Raw genomic sequence first — 14,904 nt, forward strand, 5'->3', positions numbered from 1 at the left:
CCACAAGTATGTGGTACTATCATTACTATCTTATATCTTTTGGCATGAACATGTGTATCACTACGATCGGGATTCAATAAACCATTCATTTTAGGTGCAAGACCATTGAAGGTATTATTCAAATAAACAGAGTAACCATTATTCTCCTTAAATGAATAACCGTATTGCGATAAACATAATCCAATCATGTCTATGCTCAACGCAAACACCAAATAACAATTATTTAGGTTTAACACCAATCCCGATGGTAGACGGAGCGTGCGATGCTTGATCACGTCAACCTTGGAAACACTTCCAACAGATATCGTTGTCTCACCTTTGGCTAGTCTCCGTTTATTCTGTAGCCTTTTATTTCGAGTTACTAACACTTAGCAACTGAACCGGTATCTAATACCCTGCTGGTACTAGGAGTACTAGTAAAGTACACATTTAATATAATGTATGTCCAATACATACTTCTGTCAGCCTTGCCAGCCTTCTCATCTACCAAGTATCTAGGGTGGTTCTGCTTCCGTGACCGTTCCCCTTATTACAGAAGCACTTAGTCTCGGGCTAGGGTTCAACTTTGGGTTTCTTCACTAGAGCAGCAACTGATTTGTCGTTTCATGAAGTATCCCTTTCTTGCCCTTGCCCTTCTTGAAACTAGTGGTTTTACTAACCATCAACAATTGATGCTCCTATTTGATTTCTACTTTCGCGGTGTCGCGAATAGCTCAAGGATCATCATATCTATCTCTGATATGTTATAGTTCATCACGAAGCTCTAGTAGCTTAGTGGAAGTGACTTTGGAGAACCATCACTATCTCATCTAGAAGATCAACTCCCACTCGATTCAAGCGATTGTAGTACTCATACAATCTGAGCACATGCTCAACGATTGAGCTTTTCTCCTTAGTTTGCAGGCTTAGGAAACTTGTCAGAGGTCTCATACCTCTTGACGTGGGCACTAGCTTGAAATCCCAATTTCAGTCCTTGGAACATCTCATATGTTCTGCGATGTTTCAAAAACGTCTTTGGTGCCTCAATTCTAAACCATTTAGCATTACGCACTGAACTATCATGTAGTCATCAAAACGTGTATGTCAGATGTTCGCAACATCCACAACCGACACTCGAGGTTCAGCTCACTGAGCGGTGCATTAAGGACATAATCCTTCTGCGCAGCAATGAAGACAATCCTCACTTTACGGACCTAGTCCGCATAATTGCTACTATCAACTTTCAACTAAATTTTCTCTAGGAACATATCTAAAATAGTAGAACTAAAGCGTAAGCTACGACATAATTTGCAAAAACCTTTTGACTATGTTCATGATAATTAAGTTCATCTGATCAAATTATTCAATGAACTCCCACTTAGATAGACATCCCTCTAGTCATCTAAGTGATACATGATCCGAGTCAACTAGGCCGTGTCCGATCATCACGTGAGACGGACTAGTCATCATCGGTGAACATCTTCATGTTGATCGTATCCACTATACGACTCATGTTCAACCTTTCGGTATTCCGTGTTCCGAGGACATATCTGTACATGCTAGGCTCGTCAAGTTAACCTAAGTGTATTGTGTGTGTAAATCTGGCTTACACCCGTTGTATGCGAACGTTAGAACCTATCACACCCGATCATCACGTGGTGCTTCGGAACAATGGACCTTAGCAACGGTGCACAGTTAGGGGGAACACAATCCTTGATATTTTAATGCGGGGTCATCTTATTTATGCTACCGTCGTTCTAAGAAAATAAGATGTAAAAACATGACAAACATCATATGCAAATCATAAAGTGATATGATATGGCCAATATCATCTTGCGCCTTTGATCTCCATCTTCGAGGCACGGCATGAACACCATTGTCACCGGCATGACACCATGATCTCCATCATCATGATCTCCATCATTGTGTCTTCATGAAGTTTCCTTGCCAACTATTACTTTTACTACTATGGCTAACGGTTAGCAATAAAGTAAAGTAATTACATGGCGTTTTCATTGACACGCAGGTCAGGTCATAAATAAATTAAGACAACTCCTATGGATCCTACCGGTTGTCATACTCATCGACATGCAAGTCGTGATTCCTATTACAAGAACATGATCAATCTCATACATCATATATATCATTCATCACATCCTTTTGGCCATATCACATCACATAGCATACCCTGCAAAAACAAGTTAGACGTCCTCTAATTGTTGTTTTATGTTTTACGTGGCTGCTATGGGTTTCTAGCAAGAACGTTTCTTACCTACGCAAAACCACAATGGTGATATGCCAATTGCTATTTACGCTTCATAAGGACCCTTTTAATCGAATCCGATCCGACTAAAGTGGGAGAGACAGACACCCGCCAGCCACCTTATGCATCAAGTGCATGTCAGTCGGTGGAACCAGTCTCACGTAAGCGTACGTGTAAGGTCGGTCCGGGCCGCTTCATCCCACAATGCCGCCGGATCAAGATAAGACTAGTAACGGTAAGCAAATTGAACAAATCATCGCCCACAACTACTTTGTGTTCTACTCATGCATAGAATCTACGCATAGACCTAGCTCATGATGCCACTGTTGGGGATCGTAGCAGAAATTTAAAATTTTCTACGCATCACCAAGATCAATCTATGGAGTAATCTAGCAACGAGGGGAAGGGGAGTGCATCTACATAACCTTGTAGATCGCTAAGCGGAAGCGTTACAAGAACGCGGTTGGTGGAGTCGTACACGCAGCGATTCAGATCGCGGTCGATTCCGATCTAAGCGCCGAACAACGGCGCCTCCGCGTTCAACACACATACGGAACGGAGTCGTCTCCCACGCCTTGATCCAGCAAGGAGAGAGGGAGAGATTGGGGAAGACTCCGTCCAGCAGCAGCACGACGGCGTGGTGATGGTGGAGGAGCGCGGTACTCCAGCAGGGCTTCGCCAAGCACTACGAGAGACGAGGAGGGAGAGAGGTAGGGCTGCGCCTTGGGAGAGAGAGACTCGTGTGTTGTACAGCCCCAAAACCTCCACTATATATAGGGGCAAGGGCAAGGGGAGGCGACCTAGGGTTTCCCCTAGGGGGGCGGCAGCCAGGGCAGATGGGATCTCCCCCTTGGGTGACTTGGCCCCCAAGCCAGGAGGTGGGAACCCTAGATGGGGCGCCCCAAACCCCCTGGTCACGTGGGAATAGGTGAGGGGGGCGCACAACCCCTTAGTGGGCTGGTTTGCCCCCTTCCCTTGGCCCATGAAGCCCTCCAACACTTGTCGGGGCTCCCGAAACACCTTTCGGTCATGCTGGTTATCACCCGGTACCTCGGAACACTTCCGGACTCCAAAACCCTTCGTCCAATATATCAATCTTCACCTCCGGACCATTCCGGAACTCCTCGTGACACCCGGGATCTCATCCGGGACTCCGAACAACATTCGGTAACCGCGTACATACTTTCCCTACAACCCTAGCGTCATCGAACCTTAAGTGTGTAGACCCTACGGGCTCGGGAATAATGCAGACATGACCGAGACATCTCTCTGGTCAATAACCAACAGCGGGATCTGGATACCCATGTTGGCTCCCACATGTTCCATGATGATCTCATCGGATGAACCACGATGTCAAGGATTCAGTCAATCCCGTATACAGTTCCCTTTGTCTATCGGTACGATACTTGCCCGAGATTCGATCGTCGGTATCCCGATACCTCGTTCAATCTCGCTACCGGCAAGTCTCTTTACTCATTCCGTAACACATCATCCCGTGATTAACTCCTTGGTCACATTGTGCACATTATGATGATGTCCTACCGAGTGGGCCCAGAGATACCTCCCCGTTACACGGAGTGACAAATCCCAGTCTCGATTCATGCGAACCCAACAGACACTTTCGGAGATACCCGCAATGCACCTTTATAGCCACCCAGTTACGTTGTGACGTTTGGTACACCCAAAGCATTCCTACGGTATCCGAGAGCTGCACAATCTCATGGTCTAAGGAAATGATACTTGACATTAGAAAAGCTTTAGCATACGAACTACACGATCTTGTGCTAGGCTTAGGATTGGGTCTTGTCCATCACATCATTCTCCTAATGATGTGATCCCGTTATCAACGACATCCAATGTCCATGGTCAGGAAACCGTAACCATCTATTGATCAACGAGTTAGTCAACTAGAGGCTTACTAGGGACATGGTGTTGTCTATGTATCCACACATGTATCTGAGTTTCCTATCAATACAATTCTAGCATGGATAATAAACGATTATCATGAACAAGGAAATATAATAATAACTAATTTTTTATTGCCTCTAGGGCATATTTCCAACAGAAATATGAAAGGGCCCTGGTGGTAGGTTCACCCTACCACCGCAGAGCCTGGCGGTAGGTTGTCTAACCCTACCGCCAGGGTACCTGGCGGTAGGCTCATCTGTTTTGTTTTTTCAAGTTCATTTGGTTGCTTGTTCTCAATTCAAATATGACAGCAATATCACAGCAAGTTTCACAAATATGACAGCAATATCATAGATTTTAAACAATTAAACTTGAGCATCACATAGATCCATATTAAGATAACTTGAAGTGCATAGAACATTTCAAACATATAGATCCACAAATAGCAAACACATAGTTCCACATAGTTTCACAACCACTAGACAAGTTCAACCAAACTAAAAGAGCCAAGTATCGAAGAGCATAATCAGTTGCTCCTTCCCCTCTTGGAGGTACGGTCCTTGTTACTCTTTGAACAAGTCTCTTTGGTCTTCTTCCTGGGCCGGCAAGGAACCGGTCTCTAGAAAGGTTCCGGACTCAGCAAATCCTTCTTCTTCGGATTCCTCTTCGCCAGCTGAGATGCTTGAGATGTTTGAGTTGGTGGAGGTCCATAATCTTCATCGTACTCCTCCTCCCCGTTGCTCTCCTCCTCCTCCCCTTCTTCATGTGTGGCCACCTCCTCCTCCTCCCCTTCTTAATGTGTGGCATCCTCCTCCTCCTCCCCAACCAACCTAGACGACGAGGGAGCATGCCTAGATGAGCCGATGAGACCCTGTGTGGCTACAAGCTGATAAGCTTCAACTGGCCCAGCTCCAGCACACCCAAGCAGTCCTACCAGCTTGCGACAACGCTTCACAAACTTCTGCACTCACAATGAAACAAGGGCATAATAAGTATCAGATCGACTGATTGCAAGTGAACAAGATGCATCTGTTCCGAGGAGGCTGAAATTGTACCTTCATCGTCCCCCTCACTTTGTTCTCAGATTCTATGCTCCCTGGAGATCACCTAGTGCATCTGAGGCTTCAAAGATGCATCTTTTCAGCTCACCAGACTGCAACAGCATAAGTCAGTCACGATGACGAATAAACTAATTTAAATACAACTGTCGGTTCAAAATTACCACTTTGTTGATGAGGGATGCAAACTCCCTAAATCCACTGTGCATGTCTCTGATGCCGGTCTGGTAGGCCTCTTCCTCGGGGTCATCCCTCTCCAGCTCCACGATGTCTTCCACCGTCCACCGAGGCCTGAGATGAAGACGGTGCTTCTGGCCATCATTGTACCACCTCATGTGTCGGGTCAGGTAAGCATCCCAGTCAGTAACTTTCCTCTCCACGTCTTTACGGAACCTCCGTCGGTTCCACTCCGTCACATGAGTTTTATGCTCCTCTCCCTAGTCTGTGATCGACTGATTCTTCTGCCGGCTCATCCTACAAGGCATAAGCAACAAGAATCATCATAAGCGCAATGAGATCATCATAAGCAACAAGAAACATGATAAGCGTAATGAAATCATGGGCACAGAGAACAAAGCGCTCAAAGGTGGAGCGCGTGGCCGTCGGTATCGGTGGGCTGGCCCGATGGGGTATGCTGATAAATCCCAAACTGCATGGCCACGCGGTGTGGCAAGTGCCACTCGACGGCATACACATAGATCATGGACACGATGCACCGCCAGAGACCACGGTCCGCATTGCACATCATGTTCATATCAAAGCCCCACTGTCGGTCATGATACGGCCACCAGTTTACCTGTTACATATACATTGGTAAGTTCCCACTCTCGGTCAAAAGTGGAATCAAGCAGAAAGGTGTTGAGCGAGTTCATATACCTGTGTATGCGTCAAAGCGTCCAACTCGTTGGTGTAGGTCTTGTACGAAGTCTTGTTTAGGCCCGTGTAGAGTTTGACAATGTCCCAACTATAAGCTATGGTGGGGTGTTGAGTCTCATCGTCGTCTTCGCTATAGGCATCCCACGGGCGTCTTGGCAACTTCTCCGGACACCCCACCGGCAGCCGCTCCCACATCCAAATGGAGAAGGCCCGGACAAATCCACCCATATTGGACTTGTCTCCCGTCCTCTGTGTTTCCTCGTCAAGCTGCAAAACATCAAATGAGGATCAGATATAAGAAAATGTCATGGACACACTTTCATATGTAGGTAGGCAATTAGATCCTCTCTTACCAAACGGTATAGGTAGGCGAGAGATGCGGTCCCCCAACTGTACCCTGCCTCCTAGTCCGCTAGGAAGAAGAGATACGACCAGTTGGCAGAGTTCCCGGAGCTGTCTGGAAACACAACCTCCGTGAGAAGATACCACAGGTAGGCCCTCGCGTACCACTCCACGGTCATCTCGTCGGCGCCTTCGGGGCATTTCTGTCGGTGCTCCGAGAGCCAGGTCAACGGCACAACGGATGTACGGTTACCCTTGACAGCGGGGCAGTCGCCAATGAGAGCTGCAACCCTCTGCTGCCAGTTGGTCCTCTCCACTCGCCCGGTGAGTGCATGACCCTCGATCGGCATGGCAGTAATCATCGACAAATCCTCGAGGATCACCATCATCTCCCCGCATGACAGATGGAAAGAATGGGTCTCCGGTCGCCACTGGTCAATCAACGCCGTCAGAGCTGCGTGGACAAGCATTGGCGGCTGACGCTTGAACTGCAACACAAAACCCAACAGACGGGCTCTCTTGAAGAACGGCGCGTAGCGCTCGTCGTAGTCCATATGCCCATGAGCCCCGTGACTAATGTCTACTACACAACCTTCTTCTTGTAGACGTTGTTGGGCCTCCAAGTGCAGAGGTTTGTAGGACAGTAGCAAATTTCCCTCAAGTGGATGACCTAAGGTTTATTAATCCGTAGGAGACGTAGGATGAAGATGGTCTCTCTCAAGCAACCTTGCAACCAAATAACAAAGAGTCTCTTGTGTCCCCAACACACCTAATACAATGGTAAATTGTATAGGTGCACTAGTTCGGCGAAGAGATGGTGATACAAGTGCGATATGGATGGTAGATAATGGTTTTTGTAATCTGAAAATATAAAAACAGCAAGGTAACTAATGATAAAAGTGAGCGTAAACGGTATTGCAATGTGTTGAAACAAGGCCTAGGGTTCATACTTTCACTAGTGCAAGTTCCCTCAACAATAATAACATAATTGGATCACATAACTATCCCTCAACATGCAACAAAGAGTCACTCCAAAGTCACTAATAGCAGAGAACGAACGAAGAGATTATGGTAGGGTACGAAACCACCTCAAAGTTATTCTTTCCAATCAATCCTTTGGGCTATTCCTATAAGTGTCACAAACAGCCCTAGAGTTCGTACTAGAATAACACCTTAAGACACAAATCAACCAAAACCCTAATGTCACCTAGATACTCCAATGTCACCTCAAGTATCCGTGGGTATGATTATACGATATGCATCACACAATCTCAGATTCATCTATTCAACCAACACATAGAACCTCAAAAAGTGCCCCAAAGTTTCTACCGGAGAGTCAAGAAGAAAACGTGTGCCAACCCCTATGCATAGGTTCATGGGCGGAACCCGCAAGTTGATCACCAAAACATACATCAAGTGAATCGCGTGATATCCCATTGTCACCACAGATACGCACATGCAAGACATACATCAAGTGTTCTCAAATCCTTAAAGACTCAATTCGATAAGATAATTCAAAGGGAAAACTCAATCCATTACAAGAGAGTAGAGGGGAAGAAACATCATAAGATCCAACTATAATAGCAAAGCTCGCGATACATCAAGATCGTATCACCTCAAGAACACGAGAGAGAGAGAGAGAGAGAGATCAAACACATAGCTACTGGTACATACCCTTAGCCCCGAGGGAGAACTACTCCCTCCTCATCATGGAGAGCACTGGGATGATGAAGATGGCCACTGGAGAGGGATTGCCCCCTCCGGCAGGGTGCCGGAACGGGTCTAGATTGACTTTCGGTGGCTACGGAGGCTTCTGGCGGCTGAACTCCCGACCTATTGTGCTCCCCGATCGTTTTAGGGTATATGGAGATATATAGGCGGAAGAAGTACGTCAGGGGAGCCACGAGGGGCCCACGAGGGTGGAGGGCGCGCCCAGGGGGTGGGCGCCCCCCCTGCCTCATGACTTCCTTGTTGCTTCCCTTACGTGGACTCCAAGTCTCTCGGGTTGCTTTCCTTCCAAAAATAAGTTTCGTGAAGTTTCAGGTCAATTGGACTCCGTTTGATTTTCCTTTTCTGCGAAACACTGAAACAAGGGAAAAACAGAAATTGGCACTGGGCTCTAGGTTAATAGGTTAGTCCCAAAAATCATATAAAATAGCATATAAATGCATATAAAACATCCAAGGTTGATAATATAATAGCATGGAACAATCAAAAATTATAGATAAGTTGGAGACGTATCAGCATCCCCAAGCTTAATTCCTGCTCGTCCTCGAGTAGGTAAATGATAAAAACAGAATTTTTGATGTGGAATGTTACCTAACATATTTATCCATGTAATTCTCTTTATTGTGGCAAGAATATTCAGATCCATAAGATTCAAGACAAAAGTTTAATATTGACATAAAAATAATAATACTTCAAGCACACTAACCAAGTAATTATGTCTTCTCAAAATAACATGGCCAAAGAAAGCTATCCCTACAAAATCATATAGTCTGGCTATGCTTCATCTTCATCACACAAAATATTTAAATCATGCACAACCCCGATGACAAGCCAAGCAATTGTTTCATACTTTTGATGTTCTCAAACTTTTTCAATCTTCACGCAATACATGAGCGTGAGCCATGGACATAGCACTATAGGTGGAATAGAATGGTGGTTGTGGAGAAGACAAAAAGGAGAAGATAGTCTCACATCAACTAGGCGTATCAACGGGCTTTGGAGATGCCCATTAATAGATATCAATGTGAGTGAGTAGGGATTGCCATGCAACGGATGCACTGGAGCTATAAGTGTATGAAAGCTAAACAAAAGAAACTAGTGGGTGTGCATCCAACTTGCTTGCTCATGAAGACCTAGGGCATTTTGAGGAAGCCCATCATTGGAATATACAAGCCAAGTTCTATAATGAAAGATTCCCACTAGTATATGAGAGTGACAACATAGGAGACTCTCTATCATGAAGATCATGGTGCTACTTTGAAGCACAATTGTGGTAAAAGGATAGTAGCATTGTCCCTTCTCTCTTTTTCTCTTATTTTTTATTATTTTTTATTTGGGCCTTTCTCTTTTTATTATGGCCTTTTTCTCTTTTTTTTATTTGGGCTTCTTTGGCCTCTTTTATTTATTTATTTTTGTCCAGAGTCTCATCCCGACTTGTGGGGGAATCATAGTCTCCATCATCCTTTCTTCACTGGGACAATGCTCTAATAATGATGATCAACACACTTTTATTTTCTTACAACTCAAGAATTACAACTCGATACTTAGGACAAGATATGACTCTATATGAATGCCTCCGGTGGTGTACTAGGATGTGCAATGACTCAAGAGTGACATGTATGGAAGAATTATGAACGGTGGCTTTGCCACAAATACGATGTCAACTACATGATCATGCAAAGCAATATGACAATGATGAAGCATGTCATAATAATGGAACGGTGGAAAGTTGCATGGCAATATATCTCGGAATGGCTATGGAAATGCCATGATAGGTAGATATGGTGGTTGTTTTGAGGAAGGTATATGGTGGGTGTATGGTACCGGCGAAAGTTGCGCGGTACTAGAGAGGCTAGCAATGGTGGAAGGGTGAGAGTGCGTATAATCCATGGACTCAACATTAGTCATAAAGAACTCACATACTTATTGCAATAATCTATTAGTTATCGAAACAAAGTACTACGTGCATGCTCCTAGGGGGGTAGATTGGTAGGAAAAGGCCATCGCTCGTCCCCGACTGCCACTCATAAGGAAGACAATCAATAAATAAATCATGCTCCGACTTCATCACATAATGGTTCACCATACGTGCATGCTACGGGAATCACAAACTTTAACACAAGTATTTCTCAAATTCACAACTACTCACTAGCATGACTCTAATATCACCATCTTCATATCTCAAAACAATTATCAAGTATCAAACTTCTCATAGTGTTCAATGCACTTTATATGAAAGTTTTTATTATATCCCTCTTGGATGTCCATCATATTAGGACTAAATTCATAACCAAAGCAAATTACCATGCTGTTTAGGACTCTCAAAATAATATAAGTGAAGCATGAGAGTTCATCTATTTCTACAAAATAAATCCATCGCCGTGCTCTAAAAAGATATAAGTGAAGCACTAGAGCAAATGACAAACTACTCCAAAAGATATAAGTGAAGATCAATGAGTGGTCGAATAATTATGCAACTATGTGAAGACTCTCTAACATTTAAGAATTTCAGATCTTGGTATTTTATTCAAACAGTAAGCAAAACAAAAGTAAATAAAATGACGCTCCAAGCAAAACACATATCATGTGGTGAATAAAAATATAGCTCCAAGTAAAGTTACCGATGAACGAAGACGAAAGAGGGGATGCCTTCCGGGGCATCCCCAAGATTTGGCTTTTAGGTGTCCTTGGATTATCTTGGGGTGCCATGGGCATCCCCAATCTTAGCCTCTTTCCACTCCTTGTTCCATAATCCATCAATTCTTTACCCAAAACTTGAAAACTTCACAACACAAAACTTAAAGTAGAAAAGTCGTGAGCTCCGTTAGCGAAAGAAAACAAAACACCACTTCAAGGTACTGTAATGAAATCATTCTTTATTTATATTGGTGTTAAACCTACTGTATTTCAACTTCTCTATGGTTTATAAACTATTTTACTAGCCATAGATTCATCAAAATAAGTAAACAACACATGAAAAACAGAATCTGTCAAAAAAAGAACAGTCTATAGTAATCTGTAACTAACGCAAACTTCTGGAACCCCAAAAATTCTAAACTAAATTGCTTGACGTGAGGAATTTATCTATTAATCATCTACAAAAAGAATTAACTAAATATCACTCTCCAAATAAAAATGGCAGCAATTCTCGTGAGCGCTAAAGTTTCTGTTTTTTACAGAAAGATCAACAAGACTTTCCCCAAGTCTTCCCAATGGTTCTACTTGGCACAAACACTAACTGAAACATAAAAACTCAATCATAACAGAGGCTAGATAAATTATTTATTGCTAAACAGGAGCAAAAAGCAAGGAACAAAAATAAAATTGGGTTGCCTCCCAACAAGCGCTATCGTTTAACGCCCCTAGCTAGGCATGATGATTTCAATGATGCTCACATAAAAGATAAGAATTGAAACATAAAGAGAGCATCATGAAGAATATGACTAGCACATTTAAGTCTAACCCTCTTCCTATGCATAGGGATTTTGTGAGCAAACAACTTGTGGGAACAAGAATCAATTTGCATAGAAAGGTAAAACAAGCATAACTTCAAAATTTTAAGCACATAGAGAGGAAACTTGATATTATTGCAATTCCTACAAGCATATGTTCCTCCCCATAATAATTTTCAGTAGCATCATGAATGAATTCAACAATATAACCAGCACCTAAAGCATTCTTTTCATGATCTACAAGCATAGAAATTTTATTACTCTCCACATAGGCAAAATTCTTCTCGTTCGGAATAGTGGGAGCAAACTCAACAAAATAATTATCATTTGAGGCACAATCCAATTGAAAACTAAAATCATGATGACAAGTTTCATGGATATCATTATTATTTATAGCATACAAGTCATCACAATAATCATCATAGATAGCAACTTTGTTCTCATAATCAATTGGAACCTCTTCCGTAATAATGGATTCATCACTAAATAAAGTAATGACCTCTCCAAATCCACTTTCATCAATATAATCATCATAAATAGGAGGCATGCTTTCATCATAATAAATTTGCTCATCAAAGCATGGGGGACAAAAAATATCATCTTCATCAAACATAGCTTCCCCAAGCTTGTGGCTTTGCATATCATTAGCATCATGGATATTCAAGGAATTCATACTAACAACATTGAAATCATGCTCATCATTCAAATATTTAGTGCCAAACATTCTAATGCATTCTTCTTCTAACACTTTGGCACAATTTTCCTTTCCATCATACTCACGAAAGATATTAAAAAGATGAAGCGTATGAGGCAAACTTAATTCCATTTTTTTGTAATTTTCTTTTATAAACTAAACTAGTGATAAAACAAGAAACTAAAAGACTCGATTGCAAGATCTAAAGATATACCTTCAAGCGCTAAACTCCCCGGCAACGGCCCCAGAAAAGAGGTTGATGTCTACTACACAACCTTCTTCTTGTAGACTGTTGGAAATATGCCCTAGAGGCAATAATAAAATGGTTATTATTATATTTCCTTGTTCATGATAATTGTCTATTGTTCATGCTATAATTGTATTAACCGGAAACCGTAATACATGTGTGAATACATAGACCACAACATGTCCCTAGTAAGCCTCTAGTTGACTAGCTCGTTGATCAATAGATGGTCATGGTTTCCTGACCATGGACATTGGATGTCATTGATAACAGGATCACATCATTAGGAGAATGATGTGATGGACAAGACCCAATCCTAAGCCTAGCAGAAGATCGTATAGTTCGTTTGCTAAAGCTTTTCTAATGTCAAGTATCATTTCCTTAGACCATGAGATTGTGCAACTCCCGGATACCGTAGGAATGCTTTGGGTGTTCCAAGCGCCACAATGTAATTGGGTGGCTATAAAGGTGCACTACGGGTATCTCCGAAAGTGTCTGTTGGGTTGGCACGAATCGAGACTGCGATTTGTCACTCCGTGTAAACGGAGAGGTATCTCTGGGCCCACTCGGTAGGACATCATCATAATGTGCACAATGTGACCAAGGAGTTGATCACGGGATGATGTGTTACGGAACGAGTAAAGAGACTTGCCGGTAACGAGATTGAACAAGGTATCGGGATACCGATGATCGAATCTCGGGCAAGTACTATACCGGTAGACAAAGGGAATTGTAGACGGGATTGATTGAATCCTTGACATCATGGTTCATCCGATGAGATCATCGTGGAACATCTGGGAGCCAACATGGGTATCCAGATCCCGCTGTTGGTTATTGACCAGAGAGATGTCTCGGTCATGTCTGCATTATTCCCGAGCCCGTATGGTCTACACACTTAAGGTTCGATGACACTAGGGTTATAGGGAAAGTATGTACGCGGTTACCGAATGTTGTTCGGAGTCCCGGATAAGATCCCGGACGTCACGAGGAATTCTGGAATGGTCCGGAGGTGAAGATTGATATATTGGACGAAGGGTTTTGGAGTCCGGAAGTGTTCCGGAGGTACCGGGTGATGACCAGCATGACCGAAAGGTGTTTCGGGAGCCCGGGTAAGTGTTGGGGGCTTCATGGGCCAAGGGAAGGGGGCAAACCAGCCCACTAAGGGGTTGTGTGCCCCCTCACCTATTCCCACATGACCAGGGGGTTTGGGGCACCCTATCTAGGGTTCCCACCTCCTGGCTTGGGGGCCAAGTCACCAAGGGGGAGATCCCATCTGCCCTGGCCGCCGCCCCCCTAGGGGAAACCCTAGGGCTCCTCCCCTTGCCCTTGCCCCTATATATAGTGGAGGTTTTGGGGCTGCATAACACACGAGTCTCTCTCTCCCAAGGCGCAGCCCTACCTCTCTCCCTCCTCATCTCTCGTAGTGCTTGGCGAAGCCCTGGTGGAGTACCGCGCTCCTCCACCACCACCACGCTGTCGTGCTGCTGCTGGACGGAGTCTTCCCCAACCTCTCCCTCTCTCCTTGCTGGATCAAGGCATGGGAGACGTCACCGGGCTGCACGTGTGTTGAACACGGAGGCGCCGTTGTTCGGCGCTTAGATCAGAATCGACCGTGATCTGAATCGCTACGAGTACAACTACCTCATCCGCGTTCTAGTAACGCTTCTGCTTAGCGATCTACAAGGGTATGTAGATGCACTCCCCTTCCCCTCGTTGCTAGATTACTCAATAAATTGATCTTGGTGATGCGTAGAAAATTTTAAATTTCTGCTACGATCCCCAACAGTGGTATCAGAGCTAGGTCTATGCGTAGATTCTATGCACGAGTAGAACACAAAGTAGTTGTGGGCGATGATTTGTTCAATTTTCTTGCCGTTACTAGTCTTATCTTGATTCGGCGGCATTGTGGGATGAAGCGGCCTGGACCGACCTTACACGTACACTTACGTGAGACAGGTTCCACCGACCATGCACTTGATGCATAAGGTGGCTGGCGGGTGTCTGTCTCTCCCACTTTAGTCAGATTGGATTCGATGAAAAGGGTCCTTATGAAGGGTAAATAACAATTGGCATATCACCGTTGTGGTTTTGCATAGGTAAGAAACGTTCTTGCTAGAAACCCATAGCAGCCACGTAAAACATGCAACAACAATTAGAGGACGTCTAACTTGTTTTTGCAGGTTATGCTATGTGATGTGATATGGCCAAAAGGATGTGATGAATGATATATGTGATGTATGAGATTGATCATGTTCTTGTAATAGGAATCACGGCTTGCATGTCGATGAGTATGACAACCGGCAGGAGCCATAGGAGTTGTCTTAATTTATTTATGACCTGCGTGTCAATGAAAACGCCAT

Source organism: Triticum urartu, chromosome 3 (assembly GCF_003073215.2).
Source record: "Triticum urartu cultivar G1812 chromosome 3, Tu2.1, whole genome shotgun sequence".
Taxonomy (NCBI): Eukaryota; Viridiplantae; Streptophyta; class Magnoliopsida; order Poales; family Poaceae; genus Triticum; species Triticum urartu.